Source organism: Podarcis liolepis (genome assembly GCF_965112155.1).
Source record: "Podarcis liolepis genome assembly, chromosome: 9".
NCBI classification, from domain to species: domain Eukaryota; kingdom Metazoa; phylum Chordata; class Lepidosauria; order Squamata; family Lacertidae; genus Podarcis; species Podarcis liolepis.
Window position 1 is genome coordinate 29,715,170 of NC_139564.1, and position 22,108 is coordinate 29,737,277.

At 40.6% G+C, this 22,108-nt stretch overlaps 2 long non-coding RNA genes across 2 annotated transcripts in view; one reads left to right on the forward strand and one right to left on the reverse strand.

Annotated features, from left to right (window-relative positions):
* Positions 1–22,108, forward strand: part of LOC310686565 — a 148,376-nt gene that overhangs the window by 116,924 nt on the left and 9,344 nt on the right. Inside the window, exons 3-4 of the long non-coding RNA XR_014515991.1 lie at positions 6,924–7,020; positions 10,189–10,588. This is a non-coding gene — a long non-coding RNA (uncharacterized lncRNA). The remainder of the gene's footprint in view (positions 1–6,923; positions 7,021–10,188; positions 10,589–22,108) is intronic.
* The window catches only part of LOC310686562, a 132,746-nt gene continuing 119,364 nt past the window's right edge, over positions 8,727–22,108 (reverse strand). Inside the window, exons 4-6 of the long non-coding RNA XR_014515988.1 lie at positions 15,555–15,747; positions 10,259–10,471; positions 8,727–9,473 (exon numbers count right to left, since the gene is read on the reverse strand). This is a non-coding gene — a long non-coding RNA (uncharacterized lncRNA). The remainder of the gene's footprint in view (positions 9,474–10,258; positions 10,472–15,554; positions 15,748–22,108) is intronic.

The following is a 22,108-nucleotide window of genomic DNA, read 5'->3' on the forward strand; positions in this document are numbered from 1 at the left end:
CTGACCTCCTGAACTTGTACTTTACAAGATCCCAATAAACATTTGTAAAAAATAATTATGGGCTCAGCTTTCTGTGAAGATGCAAATTATTACTTCCAGCAATTTAAAAGATGCCAAAGCCCTCAAAATATGGACAGTACTTTAATAGACATCATCAGATGCCGTAATTGAAGATATTGTCATTCAGCACTAATTGATAGATGATATCTAAACTGCAATTTAGGAAAAAGCAAAAATTTCCTATGATTATAATATTTTTAGAAATATAGGAAGCTATCCTATAATGAGTCAGTCTATTGGCCCCTGTGTGGGTGGCACCGTGGTCTAAACCACTGAGCCTCTTGGGCTTGCCAATCATAAGCTCAGCGGTTTGAATCCCCACGATAGGGTGAGCTCCCTTTGCTCTGTCCCAGCTCCTGCCAACCTAGCAGTTTAAAAGCACACCAGTGCAAGTAGATAAATAGGTAGATAAATTACCGGGAAGATAAACGGTGCTTCTGTGCACTCTGGCACTCATCACAGTGTACCGTGTGCCAGAAGCGGTTTAGTCATGCTTGCCACATGACCTGGAAACCTGTCCGCAGACAAACGCCGGCTCCCTTGGCCTGAAAGCAAGATGAGCGCTGCAACCCCAAAGTCGCCTTTGACTGAACTTAACCGCCCAGGGGTCCTTTACCTTTACCTTACTGACCCATGTAGTTCAGCCTTGTCTACATTGACTGACAGTGGTTCTCTAGGGCTTTAAACAGACATGTCTTTCCTAGGCCTACCTGGAGATGCCAGGGATCTTTTGCACGCAGAGCACATGTTCTGCCACTAAGATGCATTGGGCCAGGATTCAACTAACCTGGTCTGTTAGCTGAAACAAGCCATAGGAACTCTAGAGCAACAGAGCCTCCCCCAAATCTACTCTGGAAGGTTGGAAGAAACCCCAGAACAGTGCATGGGAGGAGGAGGAGGAGGGGAGAGATTGTTCCATTAGTGCAAGCATTCATGCTTGCCCAACGGAACAATCTCCTTTGAGCAATGTTGAATTCCACAGCACGTAATTTTATGGACTGCAGCTATGTTTATAATGGATTTTGTGTTGCCTTGAGAGGATTAGCCCTGAAAGGCAGCGTATAAACTCTGAGGATAAATAAAGTAAAGGGCACCGAATCCATTCTGCCAGTTCTTCTTCTGAGCAGCAGATGGGTAGGATTTTAGCATCCTTTGAAACACGCATAAGCGCTGCTGCTGGAGGGACTCACATATGGACATAGCTGGGCTGGGGTGAATGTGTGTGGGGCAAAACGCCTGGAGGAGAGCCTTTTAATTCCCAACACCACCTCCAACCTGCTCCCTGAAATTTCATTGAGATCAGAGTCAGGGAGCAGATATGGAAAATACATGAATTAAAAGGCTCTAGTTGCAGGCCAGTGTTGCCCCCCCTCCCGTAGGACTATAGTTACTTAGTGTAGAGCGAGTGCTGGTTTGCGAGGTGAGCTTTTTGAAGACCCACCTGTTCTTCTCACAGCTCTCCACCGACACTACTGGAGTGGGTGCATGTCTGATGTGTGAGAGAGAACGGGTGTGGTGTGGCAATGCCCACTTTTGTTTGGGCCTTGCTTGCCAACAATGTGGCCTTGGTCCAAGAAAGCTTAGCAACCCCTTTTTAGTGCATTAGACTCCTGTTTGCTACCTGTTTGATAAACCTGCCTTTCCAGACCAAATATTGGTCTGTTTGACAAACCTGCCTTTCCAGACCAAATATTGCCTAAATTAGCATTTTGCTTTCAGTAGGCGGTGAGACGTGGACAGCCCTTTACCTCCACATTGATTATCAGCTACGGCTACCTTACTCTCCCAGCAACCAGGAGATGGTAACAAAGAAAGTTCAAAATGTTTTGTGATATTAAAGAAATTGAGATCTCAACAGGTGCTATATAAAGTTCTATTAAAACACACACATAGACCTAAGTAAATATTAAGTAGATGTCATCCATTTTGTACATCTGATAAAGCTGATTTGAAAAGATTAATCTGTATTTCCAAGGGACCGGAAATAATGTGTAAATGGATATTTCCCTTCCAATTGCTATGTTTTGGAACATTTTAATATCTATGAATAGCCACAGATAAGAGGACACATCACTAAAATAAATAAATCTACTAACATCATTTAAAACTCTTGCACTATAGTTCCTCTGGATAGCAATTAAGGTATAATCAACTGATCCACATTTCTTGCATTACCTGTTTTATTGACATATTTTGATAAAGGACATAAAAAGGGAATAAGTATAAGTAGAATCACATTCCTAGTGAGCTGTGCTACTTTAGAAAAATGATTGAATGTACTCTGCTAACTAGTTGATAGTGTTTTTTCTTCGTAACTCTTTGAAACCAGCAAAATTACCTTTGGTGCTGCTCTCTGGACATTTAGTCAGCATGCCTAACCAGGCTATCATTAATGAAGATTTCTCAAACAAAGAGGAAAAGGCAGGCAGCGGGTTTAAATTGTGGAAGTTGCTTGATTCCCTGGTCCTAAACACATTAGTACACTGTATTTCCCTGCTTATACAGGCTTTTGTGTAGTGAACATGTGACTGTTCAAATGCCCCAGCAGGGCATCCAATGTTTGCAAGGAGGAGAAAAAGGGAAAAGGGGAAAAAATTGTTTGGAACAAATTTGCATTAGTTCAAGGGCAACGTTAAGCATTTTACAGATGGTTTATTGCTATTCTTGTGCTGTTTAAGCTGTCTTTCATGTCAAAAGTCCTTTCCTGCTTACAAATCATCAGGAAGAATTCCGGCCACCATGCTGTTTGCATAAGCTCCTTCAGGGGTTCTGGCCCTTTGATCACAGATATCGTTTGCAATCGAGTTAAAAATAGGAGGCTGCTGCGATAAGCCTCGGTTCTGACAGTAGACCAGCTTTCCTTTTTCTTCTCTAACTTTGTTCTCGTCTTTTGTAGTATGGGAACACATAATCTCAACACAGAAGGGGCAGTGTTGAGGGATAAGAGTGGAGTTTAAAGAAACTGGGGAGGTCACTGAAAGAGAACCAGCTTCTTACAAAGTGTGGTCCACCTTTCGAAGAATGAAAAGGGGGGGGGGGAGTTCAAAAGAACGCAGATGCTTATCTATATATCAGTTTTTCAAGCTGATTAGCAGATTACAGGCAGAGTACAATTTTAACATCCTCAATCCTGCTTAAAACACTCTCCCCCGCCCTTAAACTTTGTGTTTTGCTCTTAATCCACTGAGACTGTTTTAAGCGACAAAGCAAATACTTCTTGAACTCAATCGTGGGACCCCCATTGACTTCTATGGATGTGGTGTCAGTCTCGAAGCACATTGCTGTGTTCAGTGTCATCATAAAGGTTCTTAAAATAAACTGCAGCAGAGACAACTTTATTTCATAGTTGCATTGTGTTTTTTATATAGAGAGAGATTGTTTAAATCATAGATTGTTGGTTAGCCATTGCAACATAAAAGCAAGGTAAAAGAAGCATTATGTGTGAAGAGATAAAAAATTCAGTTTCTGGGGCCTGGTATCTGACAGCTCATTCACATATATGAAAGTTACCATTTGGTGCTGCAGTCAGTAAGCGATGAACACATATGTGTTCATCAGCCTCAAGAGCTGAATACAGACCATTCCAAAAAGCACATGGGATTTGGGATGGGGTGAAAACTCAGATTGGGGAAGGTACCGTAATCAATATGTGATGCGCTGTTTAAAAATAATTATGCAGTCATTTTGGGACAACCTAGACCTCTGCTGGGTCAATCCTTTAAATGGGCTGCAAATGCTGTCATCTTACTTGCTAGCTTTCTCTTCTGCCTTCATATGCAGCACCTCAAAATACTTTTCAAAAGGTAGCTTCACACAGAGCATTCAGCTTGAACACTTGCAAAGTCTCAACTGCTTTTGGGGCGAGCAGTGCAATTCTAGTACATCCCTAATTTGATGGCTTGAGGGTTCCAGGATTTGCATTCACTCTACCCATATCTCAGGATGACCTGTCATTCATAAGGTTGCCCAAGACAGTTTTGATCCCAACATTGGATTGTAAGCTAGACTGAAAAAGAACCAGATAATCAGTTTTTCTCCATGTGGATTATCAGACCAGATTCCTTCTTTATGTTACAGTAAAATAAACCTATCACATGAGAGGGGGAAAGGTGTATGACTATTACAGTTAATATAAAGGATGAATTGTATTATAACACAATAAATTCTAATAAAGTGCAGTCATAAAATTTTATTGTACATGACATCAGATAGCTCATAAAATTTAAACCCATACATAGCAGATAATGGTTGCATTCCTTTTTGTTTAATTTGGCTTGAGTCAGTATGATAATACTTAATTGCTTGACTATTAAATTCTTTGTTAGGAAATGAGACAATTTTTGTCATGGGAATAGAAGTGAAACACCTAGTTGTGAATGGTGGATATTGCTGAAATCCATTAGGGGTGCCAGCATTATGATGATACTTCGGTCTAATTTCAGCGTTGAACAACACAGAAACAAGGAGTGGGGGCCTCACTGGTTCTCCTACACCTGGCATTGCACACACTTCCCTTGACATTTGCAAGTACATCACATGGGAGCATTCTGGCTGGCCACACAGTGTTGAAGATTCTGGGCCAATCTTCACATACACAGGTGTGTGCCTTCATATGTCTGAAGGCGCATACCTCCTGCTCCCCACTACAGACATTAGCAAGTGTGCAACATAAGGGGCTGGGCTGCTTGGTACAGCCCTGCTCCTTGCTTAGGTGTTACGCAACACAGGAACAAAGAACACCCAGATAGGGTTCTTTTGGTTTGGACCCTCAAGGCTGTAAAGGTCTGCCATGCAATGCAGTTGCTACAGAATACCATTGCCTTTCTGTGGCAGGTGGACTGTTTGTTGGGAGAGCATTCTTATTGCTCCAGAGTCTGCAAAGACTCTTGAAAATTAATTTATTTATGAAACCAATTCTATACCACCTTTCACACCAGGGGACCAAGGCAGTTTGCCACCAGTAAAATAACAAAATCAGAACATGTCAATAAAACATATTGGTGTGTGATGCTGGATGTGATGATGGTAGTTTTGCATTTTTAACTTGCTGTAAGTCTCTCTCAGTTTCCCCCTCTGTAAAAAGCATTGAATCAATGTAATTCATAATTATAATCCATAAAAAATATATCAGTGAAACACGAACTGTAGTAGTTAGCATGCTAAAAATGTTTGTTCATATTTGTAATTGTTTTAACTGTTTTTAATGTTTCTGTTGGTTTTAAATTGTTTTCTATATGCAATTGTTTTAGCAGTTTTTCTACATGCAGTTGTTTTGCATATGTCTCACACAATCATTTGGAGACGCTTCATAGTTTTAAAAAGGAGTAAATAAATTGAAAACTGGCACTAAGAGCCTGCAAATGACTGCATGCTGGATTCTGGAAGCAGGCAGCATGTGCCTGCCTAGTCTTTGAGGGAAAGTCATTCCATACCTGTCATGATTCTGTTCAAGAGTCTGGAAGGGTGGCCATGTGTTCTGCGTTGCAGAAGGCAGTCCTCTATTTGAAGGCCTTCCTGATAAAGAATTATAAGAAGGAAGGGCAAGAGTGCTGAAGTTGGCCCTCAACCATTAGTGCCTAAACAGCGAATGAGTAGACACACCTGATCACAGTCTACCCCACTATGTGGAAATATATTGTATTTCTATTTAATTTATAGCAGTTATTTTTACATTTATATCTATACATATATATCTCTATATATCTATATCTATCTATCTATCTATCTATCTATCTATCTATCTATCATCTATCTATCTATATCTATACATATAAATTAGTATATGCAGGTACAACGTATATCCATGCCCTCTTTTATCCTCTTTTGGTGATGAGTACATAGCTACCCTAAGGGACACGGGTGGCGCTGTGGTCTAAACCACTGAGCCTAGGGCTTGCCGATCAGAAGGTCGGTGGTTCGAATCCCCGTGACGGGGTGAGCTCTGTTGCTCGGTCCCAGCTCCTGCCAACCTAGCAGTTCAAAAGCATGTCAAAGTGCAAGTAGATAAATAGGGAAGGTAAATGGTGTTTCCGTGCGCTGCTCTGGTTTCGCCAGAAGTGGTTTAGTCACGCTGGCCACATGACCCGGAAAAACTTGTCTGCGAACAAACATTTGCTCCCTTGGCCAGTAAAGCGAGATGAGTGCCGCAACCCCAGAGTCGTTAGCGACTGGACTTAACTGTCAGGGATCCTTTACCTTTTATTTTACATAGCTACCCTAGATTCTGGTCTTCACCTATTTAGTAATTTCCTTTTTATTCCAGTAGTGCACCAGGGTTACCTTAAGCCCAGGATCCTCTTTGGGGCTGCTACACATTTAGTGCATTCACTTCAACTGGAAATATTCCAGAGCCTAAGAAGTGGTTTAGTGAATACCACCAGGCTCCTGCACACCCTCCTCCAACCACCGCTCTGATTGCCACTCAGTGCTCTTCCTCCCCCTGTCCCACAGCTCCAATGATGTACCCCTGCCTTCCTCAGTTCCTCACTTTGAGGAACAATACCAGTGTCCTTCCTCAGAACCAGGCACCAGGGCAACCAGGGCAGACAGCCTAGAAGAGCCTTGTAGGGATGCCGCTGCTGGCTTTTGGCACAGCAACGAAGATTTTTAAAATGAACAACAAACCGTTTAACTTTAAACAGGTTTTCCTGTTGTGGGAAAGCAGCAATCCAACTCTCCCCACAATGCCTTGCTCTGAGGAAGGACACTGATTTGAGGTTTTTAGGGAGGTTAGATGGAGGAGTACTGCCGGTTGCTTTGTTGTGACAGCAAGTAATGTTTGGACAATTTCTTCTTATATTCTCCATCAGGCGTTCAGCAATATCTATGACAATAATGTTTTCTCACATTTCTTTTTATTAAAGGAGCAACTGAGAGAATACTAAGAACTACTCAAGCAGAGAGAAAAAATAGAGGAGATGGAAGAGCAGAGAAATGATGAAGAAAACAGAATTCAAAATGGTAAATAAATTTATATTATATTGCCCTTTGAAACTCCCATACCCACTACAGCCAGTGTAATCCACCATTGCCAGCCAGAGGGTTTATACATTTTCAGTGTCCATGTGAAGAAACACATATATAGTGAATTGCAAGCATACATTAATGTATAGAACAATTTTTTATTCCTTCCAAATACTGATATGTGATTCTAGGTGAGATTAGAATCTGTACCAGGACACATTCCTGGCCTACCTGCTCCTGGGATTAAATACATCCTGTTTCTGCAGTTAGAAAGCAGCTCTGGAAAAAACACACATGATACTGGCATTCATGACTTCTGAAACACAAAACAGCTCAGACACAGAGGAAATGGGATACTCAGTCTTCCGCTCTTTCAGTGTCAGGGAAAATGTAAGTTAAATATTACAAATCTTTTTTGACAGAATAATCCTTTTCAAAGAACTTCTTTTCTTTCTTTTTTGGGTGAAGTTGTCCGAGTTGCATTATTTTTTAACAGGAGATACTAGTTTTTGGAACATTTCAGATAAACATATGGATAGAAAACAGTTCTTCGTTGTTCTTCACTTGGCAGTCAGCTGTGCTTACCTCTAATAGTTTAATGTAGGATCATTTTCATGCTGTGGCGAGTGCTCTAGAGGATTCCAAAGGAAATTCAGCCAGTAAGTTAATAAGGCAACCTGTATTTTAGATCTTTAATGGAGCACACTAGCAGCAGTGAGAGGAGATATGATAGTCATCTTCAAATATTGAAAGGGCTGTCACATGGAAGATAGCGCAAGAATGTTTTCTCCTGCTTCAGAGGGTAGGACCTGAACCAGTGGATTCAAGTTACAAGAAAGGAGATTCCAACTCAACATCAGAAAGAACTTTCTGACAGTAAGAGCTGTTTGACAATGGAATGGAGTCCCTCGGAAGGTGGTGGACTCTCCTTCACTGGAGATTTTTAAGCAGAGGTTGGATGGCCATCTGCCATGGATGCTTTAGTTGAGATTCCTGCATTGCAGGCGGTTGGACTAAATGATCCTCTGGGTCCCTTTCAGCTCTACAATTCTATAATTCTAAAAGAGCAGGAGACCTTCGTGTATGCGAAATAATCTGCTCTGTTGTTTCTAAAAGACAGTTTCCTTCCCAGACTCTTTGTGTGGCTGTTCCATTGGGCTTCTTGCCTTTTCCAAAGTACACCAATGCTTTGGCTGTGTACACATTACCATATACTTTTGATCCAGTGTGTTTCCGTTACTGCTGTCTGAAGCCGTGTACACATGACATTAGCTACAATCCATATCCACCCTGTAGTTTCTTGACTGGACTGAGAGACATGAAAGTAAGGTTGGCGAGTTTGTGGTTAGAAATACTCCTGTTTGATGCATTTCCCCTCAGACCAGTTTCCATCTGATTTGAAAACATAAGTTCAATTTGCAGTTGAGGTGAGGTGTGTACATTTGAGACAGCTGTTGCACACATCCAGATGGCAGCATGTGCACAGATGGCAGCTTCATGTATAGGAGGGGGGTATGTAGCCATGAGGAAACCAAACATGTAATGCATATCAGGTGAGGACATCCACACTCCGTCTCCTGTATGCACCTCAACATGCAAATGCAACTTGAAATTCATTGAGGGGAAGCAACCTCACTGTGTTTTGAAGCTGCTAATGTGTACATAGCTTTAGAAGCTTAATCTTGTATTTGCCTCCTCCTCAGGTTCTTGTACACTTCCTTCCAAAACAAGATTTCACTCCAGAGCATCCAAAAAGCTCAACTTATTCTTTGTCCTACAATATCTTGGGTTCCTCTTCATACAAGCTAATGTACTAATAACTTGATTTTTAAAGTACACAGCTTCCAAGTATGTAGAAATGTTGTTGCAGCTAAACCTTCTATATTCTTTAACTTTTTTTTTATTAAAAAAGCCACATTATGCTTTTCAGGCCCATTTCCCCCACCTCTAGAAGTCCATGCAAGCTTCTTTGAATAAATCAAGTCGATGTTTCTTGAACGTAAGGTAGTGCAGCACAGGGCAAAGCAGAGGGTGGGACTGTTGGCTTATGTTTAAGGACATGATTAATTTACTCAACTTTTGCATGCTTGTTAATGCAGAAATTAGTATTTTATGAGGAAAGAGATCTCCCCTTTAAATAATGCAACCTTTATTAACTTCATATTTTATACACACACATCTTTCATTGCTGACAGAATCTGGAAAAGTTCTTGCGGAGAATAAATTCTCCTATAAAATCTTTTAGTGGGCCCCTTCGGGTAGGATGTTGTGAGGCAGACTGATTGCTTAAGCCCTAGAAACAGTAGTCATCGTTGTGTAAGTTGGTGACCCTGGGAAAAAGAATAAGGGAGCGGAGGCCATTGGTGTGTTTTTTTTTTACATTGCTGTGGCTGCTTGTAGGCCGTTTGATCTGTGCTTAGACGAGACAGTCCTCCAATTTAGGTTCTGTCCTGCAGGGATGACAAAGATATTTTTGGAACACTAGGTCATTATATAACTGACCCAGACATTATCTGAACCTAGCTTGTCCAAAGGTAGACAAAGGCGAGGTGCCCAAAGCCAACTAAATGGCCCTGGAAAACTGCTTAAATGTGCCTTATCTCAGACATGGTAATTGGCTTTCTACTGGTGGCGAGTACAGTTCTGTTAAAGGCGGGCCTGAGGGAACCACTCTTTTTTGGACTGTAGTTTATTATTAGGTGAGGAAATTACTGGACACCTCCAGCTGTCATTAATCAGCCACGGAGCCTGACTGGAGCCAAGCAAGAGGCCTGTGGGTGTATTCCGCTGCATGGTAGGGAAATACAACGAGACAGAGACAAATGCTTTTCAGCCTAGCAGCACTAAACTCTGCCCTTTCACAGACCTTAACATGCATGTTCAAATTGATTTAGTCTGTTTACCCCCTCAGCTTTGGCATCCATTTCCCTTTAAGACTGACAGCTTTATGTGTCGCTACCATGTTGTTATGTGTTACCGTTCTACCAGTAGCTATAGAGTTTCGGACAAGTGTAGGGAAAATATATTTACTTCCAGACACAGAGGAGGACTTGGTAGTTCTGACAGTGCTGCTAGGAAAGCAGAGTCAATTAATTACTTTTTTAAAAAAAAAAATGCAGCATGTGTTTCCTCCTTTTATTTTCTACTTTCTCCTCACTTTTCTAGCCCATTCCAATTCATGTTAAAGAAAAAAAGAGAGAGAGAAAGGTCGGGGGGAAGCCTTAAATAAACTTACGTGATTGAGAAACACATCTGTCAGGTGATGTAAGTGTCTGGCTTATAATTCTTCCTCTTTGGTTTACAAACAAGAAATTTCTTCATGGCTGTGGAATGCCGACTTAAAGTCTGCTATAGGTGTGTGCCTCTCAAGCAAAAAATGAACACAAGTAGCAAATCACAGGGTTGACTTGGCTTGTAAACACCTTTTAACTGTATTTTCTCTTCTCTGCTGTAGGGACAGAATATACATGGAACGTGAATGGAAACTGAATGTGGCTATTTAAACACGATCTGCCTAACGAAACAAGAGCCAAACAGTCCTCTCTGTTTTCCCACTGCCAGTTAGGTGAGTCCTGTTCTCCTTTGCAGGTGTTCTCTTTGCCTTTGGGTAGCAGCCCTTCAAAAGTGATAGGTTCTGTGAAATTACTACAGTTACAAACCCCTCCAACCACTGATTTGATCTGTGGTTGGGTCGTCAGCAGGATGAGAAACTGAGGAAACTGTGAGAAGTTTCACATGAAGAGCTACAATATCTAAAGTCACAGAAGGGCAACTATGAGAGTGTGTTGACATATCATACAGTGAGATTGTGGCTCACCTCACAGGAGCACATAGCAGTGGCGTAGCGTGGGGAGTGCAGGGGGGGCCGGCCGCACCGGGCGCAACATCTGGGGGTTAGGGTTAGGGGGCGCAAACCCACAGGTTAGGGGGCGCAAATCCACGGGTTAGGGGGCGCAAATTACTTGTCTTGCCCCGGGCGCTGACAACCCACGCTACGCCACTGGCACATAGTTAACAACTTGACAACAACTGCACACTGAAATACCATTGCCCCTGAAACCCTCACTGTCGGGATTCTTCATTCCTGATCTGTACTACCATTTATGTCTAGTGTGAAATTTCTCTAGGCTGTAGAGGTGCCTTGGAATGAAAGGTATACATTAAATGTACCACTACTATTTTTATTTATTCAGCTCTTCTGGGTGTATTGACTTCTCCATGTTTTTATGAGTTGCCTGAGGCAGCTTTTGCTAAAGGTGTTGATAAAACCTTTTCAGGTGAATTTGTGGACAGCTGGACCATATGTTACTCCCCCCCCCCAATTTTTCCCCAGCTAAAGATTGTTAAATAATAACTTGAGGGTATTTTCTCCTAATGAGCAATAACCATATCCTAGGCTAAATAAACTACAGGCCACAGGCCTAGGTGTTTATTAGCCAAGGATATGGTCAGTAACTTATTTTGCTAGAAGCATCCTCTAGCTCTTATTTAAGGCTGATGCAAAGGTTACTTGGGCTGAAATGAAGTGAGTAGGATGAGGAAACTGTGTTTGTGTTTATTTTACTGAATGTACCTGCATGGCAGACAAGGCCTGAGACGCTGAATATAACAAGGATCAGAATCTTGAAATTAACAGCCTGCTTTTACTCAAGTTATAAAAGCAAATTAATTAAACATTTTCATGGCTGCTAAGAAAGCACTCAACAGTTTAGTCCCATAGAGAGAAATGAGATTGTGTAGAAATAGTCACAATGGGGCAACAGTGTCAATTCAGGGTTATTATGGGTTATAGCAACAGCCTTATACTGAGTCAAATCATTGGTTCATCAGCATTATTTTAACTGATAAAAATACGCTCTTCAAGGTTTTAGACAGGGGTGCCTGGAGATGCTAGGCATTGAAGACACCGCTACAACCCTTCTCTTGTGTTTCTTGTTATGGAATGATTCCCAGAGTCATTATACAGGGAGTAAGTCTTTTATTTTCAAAAAGAGAGGTGTTGGGGCTCTAAGGCAGGAGTTGCCAATGTTTCTGGACCACTGGGTACATTTGTAATCCTCAGAAAGTGTTGGGGGCGCCAGTCACAAAATGAGTGCTCTCTCTGTGTGTGAGTGGGAGATTGATATTACACAAAATGACTGTTGTGGGGGCATAACACAAAAAAAGGCTGTCACATCTAGAAGAGCAGAAAAAGAGGCAGGACCACAAAAATGTGTAGGCAAATCTCATATCAGCCCCCAAACATCTATGGGAATAAAAAGGCACTTTTTTCATTCACAATGAGAAGCAGTTTGCACATCTCCTTTGTTCAGAATGGGTCAGTGTCTAATTGTAGTATCCAATGAAATGTGACCCTGGCTTATAGGGCATGTTCAGTGTACAAGCTGAGCTCAGTGCAAACCAGAACTGAGCAGGTAGATCAAACTTAGTGGGCAAGGCCACAAATAGATATAATGAAGATAGGAGTTAATGTATAGGTTGAATGAGGGTCTGCATTATCATTTGCAGTTCTTGGTGTCAGTAATAAGGGGCTGGAAAAGGGTTGTCATTTGCCTTGGTAACAAAATTAAAAAGATGCAATATTATTTTGTTTTACAACTGTTTATAGTTTAGTTTAGTTTTGCATTGTAATTCTAATTGGCTACCATTTTTGAAACAATTTACACCGATATAGACACAAGCTGAATGAACCAAAAAGATTTAGGCAAATTGAGTTCTTATAGAATCTTGATGCTTAGCAGGAATAGCCTTATTTGAAAATCTAGTAAATAATGAGGTCCAAACTACAGCACACCATTGTTACTAAAGCATAATAAGACTAGTGTAAAATCTCCTAACATGTGTGTCTGTGTTGCACATAAAATTCCTGGACATGGAAATGTCAAGAAATCAGTTTCTTAAACTAAGACATTGCCGTTGAAAATTGATATGGGCATAGTCTTAGCAAAGCATTTTCATAGGTTATTAGTTCCAGTGAGTTTGACCATCTATCAAATGAATGTACCTGATACAAATATATATGGCATTGACTAATTGGCATGCTGACAGTTGGCCTAAGTTAGATATATGATGTTGTGCTGCTGAGGTTGGTAGAAAAACAAAAATACAAAAAGGTAGCTATGCTATGCCTACAATTAGCAGTGTAAACATCTTAATAGGCATCGAGGACACAAACAGATGTTCTAATAGTGTGTCTGTGAGAAACTGATCTGTACTACTTCCACTCTAGCTTGACCTCTCAAAGTTTCAGTCCCACTGGGAATTTCAGTGATTTATTAATTTGGGCACAATGAATACCATAGAGACAAGCAGTCGTTTTTAAGGAGTGCAGAAACAATGTGTGTTTGTGTGTCATTTCATAGGCGTTTTTCTCTCGGAGAAGCACCCTTTTGTATTTTTTGCACCCTTTTGTATGGGTGCAAAGGCAGAACAATATTCACAAGGGTGTAGGTGTTCAGAGAAGAGCAAATGTTTCCCAATTGCTAAGGTGACAAACAGGTCAATGGTTCCAATTTGAAGTTGACGATCTGGTTTAGAATGTGGATGGAGATATGCGATGTACAGCTGAATACATACCCTACTTTGCCCCAACTGCTCATGTGTAACTAACTATACACAACCATAACTGGATCAGGGTGAAAATTTCATTGTAGAGTGGTGACAGGAAATTGAGTCGGTAGTTCTTTTTCCCTATTCAGAATGAAGGCAGTGGTAATGAAAACCCTCAAAGATAGAGGGATTTTGCAGAAGAATTTTCGTGCCTCTCAACTGCATACTTTTTGCATAAAATCTCAAATATCTTTATAATTCTGCACAACTCTGGTTGCAATAGGGGAAGTGCAGCCCAGACCAGTATGCAGTTAATCTGTGATAAAACAGAATCTAATCTCAAAATTAATTAAAATGGATTGCTGCAGCATCATTCTTCTACATTCCTAGAGCAAGGGGAGGAAAGATTGATTATTCAGAGGATGTGGGAATACTGGGAAACAGAGACAAAGAGTGGGAGAGTGAGAAAGAGCCATAGTTTGTGGAAAGCAAGCCTGTATTTGAGATTAAGAAAAGTTTATTTTGGGCCAAAGAATCCCCTGTAAATAATTTTCTTTGTATTGTTAATTGGGGGGCAGGGCGGAAATGCTTTCTGGAAATTCATTATAATTGCATATTTATTCAAAATCACTTTTGTAATGCTATCCATCAAGAAAGTGCTTCAAAGCCAAGACCCAATTTCCAAAGCTAATGCATGCTTAATATTTTCTGAAAGATGTACCAACATTTCAGTTAGAAGGGGTTGATTTGCTGTATCTTGAATCCTAATGAGAAGTAAATGTTAAACTTAATTGTTTCTCCAAAGCCGCTTAATAAAATGATCCTGATATGTGCTCTTGTTTTCTTCAACATGAGAAAGCTGAGTGGTACAAGATCTTGATCAGTTACATGTCAAATTATATGTCCTTTCTCTTTTATAAGAACTTCTTAATATTATTTGCCTAGAATAAATGCAGCCTTGACTTCGCAAACAGTGCTGCATATAATCAGTATGACTCACATCAATACTGACATACTCTAAAATGAGCAAGTACATAAATCAGAATTGCTGTCTCTGCCCCGCTGACAGGATTTGTGTACATCTACTAGCTTCTTGGAAGGCACAAAGCCAATGGATAGACCCATCTTCATTGTTCACTATGCTGTGAAAGCAGTACTTGTTTATTTCTTGCCAGATATGTAGCTATTAAAAGCTCAGGAACCCTAGCAAGAGGAAAAGGTGGATGCACACAGTGGTAGCAGGAGAACACTTTCCGTATCTTTTCCTGGTAAGCTGATCATAATTGACCTAAAATTTTTATAGTCCTCATTTTGAGAATGGAAGACTGCAAAGGAGAGGAGGGGAAGTGAGGGATGAAAGAGATAATAATAATAATAATAAATAATAATAATAATAATAATAATAATAATAATAATAATAATAATAATAATAATAATTTATTATTTATACCCTGTCCATCTGGCTGAGTTTCCCCAGCCACTCTGGGTGGCTCCCAATCGAGTGTTAAAAACAATACAGATAAGAGTAGTTAACAAGAGGTTAACTGTCTACAGTAGCTATTCAGTTCTCACCATGCTTCTAATGCCACAGATCAATATGGTAGAGGAAACAAGTCTGTAAATATCTGTGTAGTACTGTAGTACTGTGTAGTCTGTAGTACTGTAGGTCCGCTAGCAACTGGACACTTGTGGCCCAAAGGTTTCATTTGTTGTTTCAAATAGCACATCTGGATGGCATCAAGGATCATTTCCACATGCAGCCAGATGTTATTATCGCTTGCCAAAGAAAAAAAAAATTCCATTGGGGTCAATGGAGGTAATAGCTTGCAAACGGACCATATCTAGGCTAGGAGCCAAGCTGGCATTCATTTTATGAATGTTTTTGCAAACTTTTTTGTCCTCCAGAAGAGGATGTGGAATCAACAACAATGTGTCAATCATTCTAGTTGCTTGCACATGGAATAACAGGTTGTAGGACATACCTGAAATACGCAAACTTGGTCGGACTGGGAAGATTCTTGCTCACCTCTCCTCTAAACAACGCTTGCCAGTTCCATTTGTTTCCATTGCCAACTTAAGCAAACGGTCACCACTTTTCCATTAGTAGCAATAGGACTTGATTTTGACTGGATTATGCTCACAATATTAGTCGGTGAAACCACAATCATTGCGTATCTGAAACAGAGTGATGCATTACATACTTTAAAACAGGGCTGAGACATCTGAAGAAGGCAGCATTCTCTTCTCATGGGTGGGGCAGAGGTAAAATAGATGGAGCAATCAGTGTAGCTCAAGTTATACAGACACCCCTTTCTAGTTCCTATGAGTCATGATCAGGGGTCAGTGACACATTCCAGGCAGGCAAAAACACTCAAAAGAGCGTGTGAAGCAAGGCTAGTCGGGGGGTCTTCCAAGGAGCCCTCCGGGCCTCAGATTCCCCACTCCTGCCTTAAAACATGTATGGTGGGTGTCATGCTAATATGTGACAAGTGTGATAGGCTTATATGGTGGCACTTAGGGTCACCTCTGGAATGATGCTTCCTTTCTGTTCATCTGACAAATTGGCAAGAATCTATGTTGTGCCTTCACAGAGCTGTTATGAAGGACATTCTTTTCCATGGCTGGTTGGACTGCAGCAGGCTTTAGGCTAGAATTAGAATGAATATTCCAGTATTTTCACATACCAGCACTAGTATGAAAGTAGTGGGGGCATAACATGCCTCTGCCCATGTGTTTGCAAAGCAGAATAATAGAAAACAACATTGGTCCGCTGGTAAAAGATTGATACGGAATATTTGCTTATGCCAACAATTTTAAGTTTATAGCCTGGAAGAGGCACCCAGATAATGTTAGCCTTAATTGCTGTTTTCTTCTGAACATGGGAGTAGTCCAAAGGCCGTGAATGGAAATTAAAGAAAAATTAAAAACAGATGGCAGAAAGCACTCTGAGAAACTGAAACACAGGCAGTACTATGCTCAATTTAGCAGAAAGGGAGAGGGGTGTCTCTGGAGTTACTATGTCCCCTTCTCCTTGCATAATATATCTTCTCAGGCTGAAGTGCACAATAGAGTGTTTCTCTGAAATGTCCCACACAATTCAGATAGCAGCTATTGGGTCAGATTGCTTTTATTTTCAGTCTTGGTTTTGGGAGCCAGAGTGAGCAAAATCTTGGCTTTAAATTACTTGTTTTCCCCAAGAAGAAACCCTATGTGTTTGGCAAAGCTGAGTGGGACAGAGGAGTGGGTCATATATATCACTTTCAGGGGAATCTTACAGAGAGGATTTCTGGAGTTGCCTCACCTGCCATAGCTCACAATCCCCTGTGACACTTGTGGAATAACAGGGGCTGGCCCAGTAGGGCGAATGGAGCACTGGCCCATGGCCTTAGTCTGCCCTCAGCCAGCTCCCCATCTGCCGGCAGCCAATAAGGAGCTGGCTATGCCTGTCAATGGCTGTGGCTAGGGAAGTGGAATAATTGGATTCAGTTCGTATTTAAAGGCGAACCTACTGCTTTGCACTTTGTGAAAGATAACACAAACTGAAACACAGTTCTCCTGCCAAGAAGTGGGTGAAAAAGAGCATATGCTAGGGGAAAGTGTGCATAAAAATGCACATGCTGGTGAAAATAACACTGTGGTTTAAGATCGGGGGGGGGGGGGAAGGAGGTTCCTATAAGCTGATGTGTTAGGTGGGAGAATGTTGTCTGGATGAGGAAGAGCATCAGCCTGAGAACCACTGTGCCTTCGCTGTGTATAACTGCATCTAGAAAAGCCTTTGATGTGACTCTGTGGGATAGTGTTATACTGCTTGAGCTGTTGGTGGTCAGGTGTAGGGAGTGAGGGCTTCAGACTATGATCCTAAACACCCAGGTTTTTTGCTTCCAAATAAATACGTTTAGTGCTGAGTTAACAATGCCTTTTTTGAAATACAAACTCTCTCCCACCCCCATACCTTCTGTCAAGAAGAGCAGTCATTAGAAAAAAGTCACAATTCAGAGAGCAGCCTCAAAGTCATTATATTGTTAGTAAAATCTGTTGAGTAGGTGGCAAATCATGTTTTGTTCAAAATTTCTGCCTTTCTGTGAGAATTAGGAACCTCTAGATGGTGAGAAAGGGGATGAAAAGCCTGGAATAAAACTCCAATTCTTGGAGATGTTTCAACAAAGAAATATTTCTGCTTCTCCCTCACACTCCTCAAAATCTTAAAAGAAGGGCTAGCCCTGGAATGCACTAGTCTAGATAACAGTAACCTCTGCATCTACATTTCATAATCTTTTTCTTCCGGTCAACCAGCTGTGATTCCTCAAACCAGATAAAACAGAATCTGGTGAACTTCAGTTTATGTTCAGTTTATGTTCACTCACACCAATGAAGGCCTTACTTATTTGGAATTTGATGGAGAGCATTAATTATATGATTAGAGTTCAAATAACATGTTGCATTTATGAACAGGATTACTTCCATGGGAGGAAGTAATCTCACCTAAAAGCTGAATTTTGCCAGAAAAATAGATGTATGAAGACTTCAGCTCTGCAAAAATAATTCTGCTGTACATCATCACTCACAGTTCCCAGATCAAATTGCTCCAATGTACCATCAATGAAATATAGTCCACTGTGGATAGTGCTACTTCTTGTTAAAGGTCTTAGTTATATACAGCCCTGTAATCTAAGACCTGGTACTAACAGGTAATAACAGACTAGCAGATACATAAAGCCAGGAATTAGGCCTTGCAGTAAGCCCAGATCAATTTCTTTCTCCATATCAACTTCTGGTAGCCTAGGGTGCTTTCTGATTGTTAGGGTGCATTTCCGCCAGCATCCACACGGCATCATCATTAACATGCTAGCCTATATTCTCCCCTCTTTAATTTGGATTAATTGTCCCTGGGGAATATCTCATAAATTAAGAGAGAGAAAAACAACAACCACCCACTATTGCCAATGACCCCTATGCCAAATCTCAGCAACCCATTTGCAATATTAAGCTCAAAACTGGGAGCACCCACTATTATAGCACAGCACAAATTGGTACTGCTCTCAGAGGTCACTGTTCCTAACCATGTAAGATCCATCAATAAAGTAAATAACTGGAGAGAGTAGGACTGCACACCACTAGCCCCACCATAACATTGCTCTGTTGGCCCTCCTGCCTGATGTCTTTACATTGAGTTAAGTATGTGAAAAGGAGTACCTTCATGTACATAATAAGATGCCTCATGCCTATTCCTATCATCCTTAAAGGTAGGTGACTAAATTCTGAGGAACACTTTCACAAAGCTGACCACCCCACATTTGGGTTAACAATTATAGTAGTAGTAGTAGTAGTAGTAGTAGTAGTAGTAGTAGCAGTAATAGTTTGTCAAGGACATAAACAATAGCCCTCTTAAGCTATCAATTAATGGTTGCCCTTTCTCTTACATATGTACTTTTTAGCAATCCAAATGAAAGATCAGGCTAAATGATAGTGCTATTTTCCAGTCAATTGCCTTTGGTTAAAAGTACAATAAAGTCAATTACCCATTTCCATGAAAGCTTATTTTAAAGGAACGGATATATCATAATAATAAATGACTGCTGGAGAGCTCACAGTTCAATTAGATTCATACTTAAGAATGCTGTTCAAGATGAAATTGTATTTGCATTGGATTTCATGTAACCTTTTACTTGCATTACATTTATAGTCTAACATGAACCGGCCAGTGTCTGTAGAAGGCAATGATTTTGTACTCAACAAACCACTTACAAGATATATATGGCCAAGGTGGACAATATCTCATGTCCAAATTCTTTTTGTGTGTGTGGCAGGTGTGTGTGAGAGTGGAAATCTGAACTTATTCATTTGCCTATTGAAATTATCCTTCCACAATCCAATATATCATGCCCATATTATATCCAACAGAAAAACCCCATGATGTGTTCCCTACAGCTAGCAATAATGTGGTTATTGCTATGTTATACAACCTTACTAGTTGTATTACCTAGTAATAGGCAGCAAAAAACCAGCGTTGTTCCTGGATGCCCAGCTTGCATTTTTAGCCCAAAAGGGATTTGCCCACCTCGAACTGGTGTGCCAATCCCTATCTGGCTTATGACCACACGTGCCTATTTATATCCAAATTGAAAGGCATTCTCTGTCTGCAAATGGTGGAAGCAGTGTTGGTGGAGGGCAGGGTATAGTCAGACTAGTTTAAAGGAGACTGTACCCTCTTTGCATGGTGGGGCAGCTGAATCACTGCAGCTTACTGGGCGCCATTGCCATTCTAAGAGAATAAGGGAGGTGTTCATGGTTCTGGTACCTCTTATTCTAGAAAAATAGCACTGGACAGGTGCATATTTTATCTGTTAAAGTCCTAAATGGAAACTAGAGTACACAAAGGACTACTTTATCCCACAAAAGCCTACTTGGTAAGATCTCCATCAATAGCCTTCCCAGAGCGCTTCTACTGACTTCATAGTAAGATTGCAGGTGACAGGAAAAGGGGCCTTTTTACTGACAGTCCTTTCCGATCCTTCCACTAGACTGCCTCTCTTTTCTTATCGCTTTTAGAAAGGACCTGGAAATGTTGCTTTTTCCCTTCTAGTTTTAATATGTCTTGATGCCTTTGCAATCATGTAAAACTATTGCTTTAAACAATGGATTGCCCAACCAGTGTCTGCCGTTGCCTCCTATGGTTGCCTGCAAAGGGTCTCAGTAAACAGCCCCTCATAAATCCACAAGATGGCATGCCTACACTGTTCTGTCTCTTTTTCTGCTCTTCTAGATATGACAGCCATGTTTTGTTATGCCACACCCTAAGGCTGCCATTTTGTATTTCACCACATTCCTATGGCAGACATCACACGTACCCTGGTTACCATTTTGTGACTGGCACACATCGCACATTCCCAAAATTCAAAATGTGCTCGCAGGCTTAAAAAGATTGATGAAGAAACAAGACCTACCAACAGAAACTGTTCTCAGTAAATTACAATTTATCCAGGACTCAGAAGTTATCTTGGTAGAACCATTTCAACCTGACTTCATCTGTTCAACACAGAATTCTAAATAGTATAGATACCGTATATCTAAACATACTTAGCAAAATGAATTTCACAGATCTGAAGACACAGTTTTCAAGCCTGAAAAGGTTTCTTCTTACTGTAGCTTGAAATAAATCACTCACATTTTAGTGTTTTCTTCTTGGGTCTGCCCAAGTCCACACTCTCAGCAATTCACTACTTCCTGCAACAATCTTACACCATCCCACTATGAAACAAAAGCAAAACAAGACTGAACAGCTATCTTTCCTGGAACTATATTGCTATTGCAGATGGTGAGTTGATTCGAGTCTCTGAATTCCACAGCGTTTTCCATTACTGTGCTTGGCCACATAGCCACATAATCATAAGTACAAAAACACTCTCATCTCATTTCCCTTGGCTTAAGTACTGCGATTTGTGCCACTCACTAAAATGCAGGCACTTCTCCCCCCTTTTAAATTTGATATTTCAATACCATCCACCAGCTCTTCTGGCCACTTCAGAATTTTCCCCGGTCACAGTTACCACTCTATGCTCACTTTTAGGCTGGATTTTTCAGTATGCTGTGCGAGATATAACCATTTCATCACACAAAATGAAAGTGTGATTCACTGCCATATGAATACAAGAGCAATACTTAAGTTTGTGCTCAAGATACATGCAAGTTACACATTCATATCATGCCGAAGCCTTATTAAAATTGTTAGTATTTGACTAGTAAATAGCACCCTTGATTCAACATGAATAGTACCCAAGCAAATTCACACCATTTACTTCATTATTTTATTAGTTTTCTATGCCAGCCTTCGTCCGAGGATCACAGGGCGGTTTACAATATAAACACACAAAAATACACAACATAGTAACAAACAAAAACAATGTCCTCAGTATATTATTTTATTTATTAAGAACTGTGGTGAGCTTGGGGGTGTGGCTTAGCGAGTGGACCTAGGTGAAACCTACACACACACAGGTTTTACTCTGGTCCACTCCCTGGGCATAAAAGGAAGGCACGACCACACAAATCTCAGATACTTGTCCTGTGTTGATTGCAATTTCACCTGGGGCTTGCTGCCAGTGGTTCCTCTGCACCTTGGGCCCGCAATATTACAATTATGGAATACTATTTTTAATGCTTTGTGGTTGTTAATGCTTTATTTTTAGTGCTTTTGTACTGTATGGGAGACTTTGATTTGTCTGAAAAGGGACTGAGAAAGTGAAGAAGAATAATAGTAATAGTAATAATAGTAATAGTAATAATAATAATAATAATAATAATAATAATAATAATAATAATAATAATACTGATTGAGTAACAGTTTGTAAGGGATACTCTTTCAATTAGAAATTTATATTACATTTATTATCCAATGTCTTGTTTAGCGTAATTAGAACATATAAACTACTGTATTTACTCAGATGTAACGCACAGCTTTTTTAGCCAAATTATGTCACGAAAATTAGGGTGTGCATTAGATTTGATGGTGCCAGCAAATACTTCTTTGCTTTCAAGG